Genomic DNA, 7,089 nt, shown 5'->3' with positions numbered 1-7,089 from the left:
CCTTTGCCAGTGTTCGCTTAATTCGTAGTCCCTGTTTCGAGTTGCAAATATTAGCAACAGAACCAGTATCAAATACCCAGGTGCTACTGCGAGCTCTAGTAAGGTACACATCAATAACATGTATATCACATATACCTTTGTTCACCTTGCCATCCTTCTTATCCGCCAAATACTTGGGGCAGTTCTGCTTCCAGTGACCAGTCTGCTTGCAGTAGAAGCACTCAGTTTCAGGCTTAGGACCAGACTTGGGTTTCTTCTCTTGAGCAGCAACTTGCTTGCTGTTCTTCTTGAAGTTCCCCTTCTTCTTCCCTTTGCCCTTTTTCTTGAAACTAGTGGTCTTGCTGACCATCAACACTTGATGCTCCTTTTTGATTTCTACCTCCGCGGCTTTCAGCATTGCGAAGAGCTCGGGAATAGTCTTATTCATCCCTTGCATATTATAGTTCATCACGAAGCTCTTGTAGCTTGGTGGCAGTGATTGGAGAATTCTGTCAATGACGCAGTCATCTGGAAGATTAACTCCCATCTAAATCAAGTGATTATTATACCCAGACATTTTGAGTATATGCTCACTGACAGAACAGTTCTCCTCCATCTTGCAGCTATAGAATTTATTGGAGACTTCATATCTCTCAATCCGGGCATTTGCTTGAAATATTAACTTCAACTCCTGGAACATCTCATATGCTCCATGACGTTGAAAATGTCGTTGAAGTCCCGATTCTAAGCCGTAAAGCATGGCACACTGAACTATCGAGTAGTCATCAGCTTTGCTCTGCCAGACGTTCATAACATCTGGTGTTGCTCCAGCAGCAGGCCTGGCACCTAGCGGTGCTTCCAGGACGTAATTCTTCTGAGCAGCAATGAGGATAATCCTCAAGTTACGGACCCAGTCCGTGTAATTGCTACCATCATCTTTCAACTTTGCTTTCTCAAGGAACGCATTAAAATTCAACGGAACAACAACACGAGCCATCTATCTACAATCAACATATACAAGCAAGATACTATCAGGTACTAAGTTCATGATAAGTTTAAGTTCAATTAATCATATTACTTAAGAACTCCCACTTAGATAGACATCCCTCTAATCCTCTAAGTGATCACGTGATCCAAATCAACTAAACCATAACCGATCATCACGTGAGATGGAGTAGTTTTCAATGGTCAACATCGCTATGTTGATCATATCTACTATATGATTCACGCTCGACCTTTCGGTCTCTGTGTTCCGAGGCCATATCTGCATATGCTAGGCTCGTCAAGTTTAACCTGAGTATTCTGCGTGTGCAAAACTGGCTTACACCCGTTGTAGATGGACGTAGAGCTTATCACACCCGATCATCACGTGGTGTCTGGGCACGACAAACTTTGGCAACGGTGCATACTCAGGGAGAACACTTCTTGATAATTTAGTGAGAGATCATCTTATAATGCTACCGTCAATCAAAGCAAGATAAGATGCATAAAAAGATAAACATCACATGCAATCAATATAAGTGATATGATATGGCCATCATCATCTTGTGCCTATGATCTCCATCTACGAAGCACCGTCATGATCACCATCGTCACCGGCGCGACACCTTGATCTCCATCGTAGCATCGTTGTCGTTTCGCCAATCTTATGCTTCCACGACTATCGCTACCGCTTAGTGATAAAGTAAAGCATTACATCGCGATTGCATTGCATACAATAAAGCGACAACCATATGGCTCCTGCCAGTTGCCGATAACTCGGTTACAAAACATGATCATCTCATACAATAAAATTCAGCATCATGTCTTGACCATATCACATCACAACATGCCCTGCAAAAAGAAGTTAGACGTCCTCTACTTTGTTGTTGCAAGTTTTACGTGGCTGCTACGGGCTTAAGCAAGAACCTATCTCACCTACGCATCAAAACCACAACGATAGTTTGTCAAATAGACTCCGTTTTAACCTTCGCAAGGACCGGGCGTAGCCACACTCGGTTCAACTAAAGTTGGAGAGACAGTCGCCCGCAAGCCACCAATGTGCAAAGCACGTCGGGGAAACCGGTCTCGCGTAAGCGTACGCGTAATGTTGGTCCGGGTCGTCTCGTCCAACAATACCGCCGAACCAAAGTATGACATGCTGGTAGGCAGTATGACTTATATCGCCCACAACTCACTTGTGTTCTACTCATGCATATAACATCAACATATAAAACCTAGGCTCGGATGCCACTGTAGGGGAACGTAGTAATTTCAAAAAATTTCCTACGCACATGCAAGATCATGGTGATGCATAGCAACGAGAGGGGAGAGTGTTGTCTACGTACCCACGCAGACCGACTGCGGAAGCGTTGACGTAACATAGAGGAAGTAGTCGTACGTCTTCCCGATCCGACCGATCCAAGCACCGTTACTCCGGCACCTCCGAGTTCTTAGCACACATACAACTCGATGACGATCCCCGGGCTCCGATCCAGCAAAGCGTCAGGGAGGAGTTCTGTCAGCACGACGGTGTGGTGACGATCTTGATGTACTACCGTCGCAGGGCTTCGCCTAAGCACTGCTACAATATAATCGAGGTGGAATATGGTGGCAGGTGGCACCGCACACGGCTAAGGAACGATCTCAATGATCAACTTCTGTGTCTAGAGGTGCCCCCTGCCTCCGTATATAAAGGAGCCAAGGGGGAGGGGGCCGCCGGCCAGGAGGAGGGCGCAGGAGGAGTCCTACTCCTACCGGGAGTAGGACTCCCCCCCCAATCCTAGTTGGACTAGGATTCCTCGAGGGGGAAAGAGAGAGAGGGGGGCCGGCCACCTCTCCTAGTCCTATTGGAGGGGGGAGGCACGCGGCCACCTTGGGCTGTCCTTTTCTCCTTTCCACTAAAGCCCATTAAGGCCCATATGGCTCCCGGGGGGGTTCCGGTAACCTCCCGGTACTCCGTAAAATCCCGATTTCACCCGGAACACTTCTGATGTCCAAATATAGGCTTCCAATATATCAATCTTTATGTCTCAACCATTTCGAGACTCCTCGTCATGTCCGTGATCACATCCGGGACTCCGAACTAACTTCGATACATCAAAATGCATAAACTCATAATAACTGTCATCGTAACGTTAAGCGTGCGGACCCTGCGGTTCAAGAATAATGTAGACATGACTGAGACACATCTCCGGTCAATAACCAATAGCGGGACCTGGATGCCCATTTTGGCTCCTACATATTCAACGAAGATCTTTATCGGTCAGACCGCATAACAACATACGTTGTTCCCTTTGTCATCGGTATGTTACTTGCCCGAGATTCGATCGTCGGTATCCAATACCTAGTTCAATCTCGTTACTGGCAAGTCTCTTTACTCGTCCTGCAACTAACTCATTAGTTGCAATGCTTGCAAGGCTTATGTGATGTGCATTACCGAGAGGGCCCAGAGATACCTCTCCGACAATCGGAGTGACAAATCCTATTCTCGAAATATGCCAACCCAACATCTACCATTGGAGACACCTGTAGAGCTCCTTTATAATCACCCAGTTACGTTGTGACGTTTGGTAGCACACAAAGTGTTCCTCCGGCAAACGGGAGTTGCATAATCTCATAGTCATAGGAACATGTATAAGTCATGAAGAAAGCAATAACAACATACTATACGATCGGGTGCTAAGCTAATGAAATGGGTCATGTCAATCAGATCATTCAACTAATGATGTGACCTCGTTAATCAAATAACAACACTTTGTTCATGGTTAGGAAACATAACCATCTTTGATTAATGAGCTAGTCAAGTAGAGGCATACTAGTGACACTAAGTTTGTCTATGTATTCACACATGTATTATGTTTCCGGTTAATACAATTCTAGCATGAATAATAAACATTTATCATGATATAAGGAAATAAATAATAACTTTATTATTGCCTCTAGTGCATATTTCCTTCAGTATTATGTTTCCAGTTAATACAATTCTAGCATGAATAATAAACATTTATCATGATATAAGGAAATAAATAATAACTTTATTATTGCCTCTATGGCATATTTCCTTCAGTCTCCCACTTGCACTAGAGTCAATAATCTAGGTCACATCGCCATGTGATTTAACATCAATAGTTCACATCTTTATGTGATTGGTTCACATCTCCATGTGACTAACACCCAAAGGGTTTACTAGATTCAATAATCTAGTTCACATCGCTATGTGATTAAGACCCAAAAAGTGATCATGTTTTGCTTGTGAGAGAAGTTTAGTCAACGGGTCTGCCACATTCAGATCCGCATCTATTTTGCAAATTTCTATGTCAACAATGCTCTGCATGGAGCTACTCTAGCTAATTGCTCCCACTTTTAATATGTATCCAGATTGAGACTTAGAGTCATCTGGATCAGTGTCAAAACTTGCATCGACGTAACCCTTTACGACGAACCTTTTGTCACCTCCGTAATCGAGAAACATATCCTTATTCCAGTAAGGATAATTTTGACCGCTGTCCATTGCTCTACTCCTAGATCACTATTGTACTCCCTCTCTTAACACAGTGTATGGTATACAATAGATCTGGTATACAGCATGGCATACTTTATAGAACCTATGACTGAGGCATAGGGAATGACTTTCATTCTCTTTCTATCTTCTGCCGTGGTCGGGCTTTAAGTCTTACTCAACTTCACACCTTGTAACACAGGCAAGAAACTTTTTCTTTGACTGTTCCATTTTGAACTACTTCAAAATCTTGTCAAGGTATGTACTCATTGAAAAAACTTATCAAGCTTCTTGATCTATCTCTATAGATCTTGATACTCAATATGTAAGCAGCTTCACCGAGGTCTTTCTTTAAAAAACTCCTTTCAAACACTCCTTTATGCTTTGCAGAATAATTCTACATTATTTCCGATCAACAATATGTCATTCACATATACTTATCAGAAATGTTGTAGTGCTCCCACTCACTTTCTTGTAAATACAGGCTTCACCGCAAGTCTGTATAAAACTATATGCTTTGATCAACTTATCAAAGCGTATATTTGAACTCCGAGATGCTTGCACCAGTCCATAAATGGATCGCTGGAGCTTGCATATTTTGTTAACACCTTTAGGATTGACAAAACCTTCTAGTTGCATCGTATACAACTCTTCTTTAATAAATCCATTAAGGAATGCAGTTTTGTTTATCCATTTGCCGGATTTCATAAAATGCGGCAATTGCTAACATGATTCGGACAGACTCAAGCATAGATACGAGTGAGAAACTCTCATCGTAGTCAACACCTTGAACTTGTAGAAAAACTTTTTTCGACAATTCTAGCTTTGAAGATAGTAACACTACTAGCAGCATCCGTCTTCCTCTTGAAGATCCATTTAATCTCAATTTCTTGCCGATCATTGGGCAAGTCAACCGAAGTCCACACTTTTTTCTCATACATGGATCCCATCTCAGATTTCATGGCCTCAAGCCATTTTGCGGAATCTGGGCTCATCATCGCTTCCTCATAGTTCGCAAGTTCGTCATGGTCTAGTAACATGACTTCCAGAACAGGATTACCGTACCACTCTGGTGCGGATCTCACTCTGGTTTACCTACGAGATTCGGTAGTAACTTGATCTGAAGTTACATGATCATCATCATTAGCTTCCTCACTAATTGGTGTAGTAGTCACAAGAACAGATTTCTGTGATGAACTACTTTCCAATAAGGGAGATGATACAATTACCTTATCAAGTTTTCTACTTTCCTCCCACTCACTTCTTTCAAGAGAAAACTCCTTCTCTAGAAAGGATCCATTCAAAGTAACGAATATCTTGCCTTCGGATCTGTGATAGAAGGTGTACCCAACAGTCTCCTTTGGGTATCCTATGAAGACATATTTCTCCGATTTGGGTTTGAGCTTATCAGGATGAAACCTTTTCATATAAGCATCATAACCCCAAACTTTAAGAAACGACAACTTTGGTTTCTTGCCAAACCACAGTTCAGATTATGTCGTCTCAATGGATTTAGATGGTGCCCATTTTTAACGTGAATGCAGTTGTCTTTAATGCATAACCTAAAAAATGATAGTGGTAAATCGGTAAGAAACATCATAGATTTGCACTATATCTAATAAAGTACGGCTATGACGTTCGGACACACCATTATGCTGTGGTGTTCCAGGTGGCATGGATTTGTGAAACTATTCCGCATTGTTTTAATTGAAGACCAAACTCGTAACTCAAATATTTGTCTCCGTGATCAGATCGTAGAAACCTTATTTTCTTGTCACGATGATTTTCCACTTCACTCTGAAATTGTTTGAACTTTTCAAATGTTTCAGACTTATGTTTCATCAAGTAGATATACCCATATCTGCTCAAATCATCTGTGAAGGTCAGAAAATAATGATACCCGCTGCAAGCCTTGATATTTATCGGACCACATACATCAGTATGTATGATTTCCAACAAATCTGTTGCTTGCTCCATTATTTCGGAGAACGGCGTTTTAGTCATCTTGCCCAAGAGACATGGTTCGCAAGCATCAAGTGATTCATAATCAAGTGATTCCAAAATCCCATCAGCATGGAGTTTCTTCATGCGCTTTACACCAATATGACTTAAACGGCAGTGCCACAAATAAGTTGCACTATCATTATTAACTTTGCATCTTTTGGCTTCAATATTATGAATATGTGTATCACTACGATCGAGATCCAACAAACCATTTTCGTTGGTGTGTATGACCATAGAAGGTTTTATTCATGTAAACAGAACAACAATTGTTCTCTAACTTAAATGAACAACTGTATTGCAATAAACATGATCAAATCATATTCATGCTCAACGCAAATACCAAATAACACTTATTTAGTTTCAACACTAATCCCGAAAGTATAGGGAGAGTGCGATGATGATCATATCAATCTTGGAACCACTTCCAACACACATCGTCACTTCACCCTTAACTAGTCTCTGTTTATTCTGCAACTCCCGTTTCGAGTTACTAATCTTAGTAACTGAACCAGTATCAAATGCCGAGGGGTTGCTATAAACACTAGTAAAGTACACATCAATAACATGTATATCAAATATACTTTTGTTCACTTTGCCATCCTTCTTATCCGCCAAATACTTGGGGC

This window comes from Triticum aestivum, chromosome 7A (genome assembly GCF_018294505.1).
Source record: "Triticum aestivum cultivar Chinese Spring chromosome 7A, IWGSC CS RefSeq v2.1, whole genome shotgun sequence".
In the NCBI taxonomy this organism is placed as follows: domain Eukaryota; kingdom Viridiplantae; phylum Streptophyta; class Magnoliopsida; order Poales; family Poaceae; genus Triticum; species Triticum aestivum.
This window is presented reverse-complemented; position numbering follows the sequence as displayed.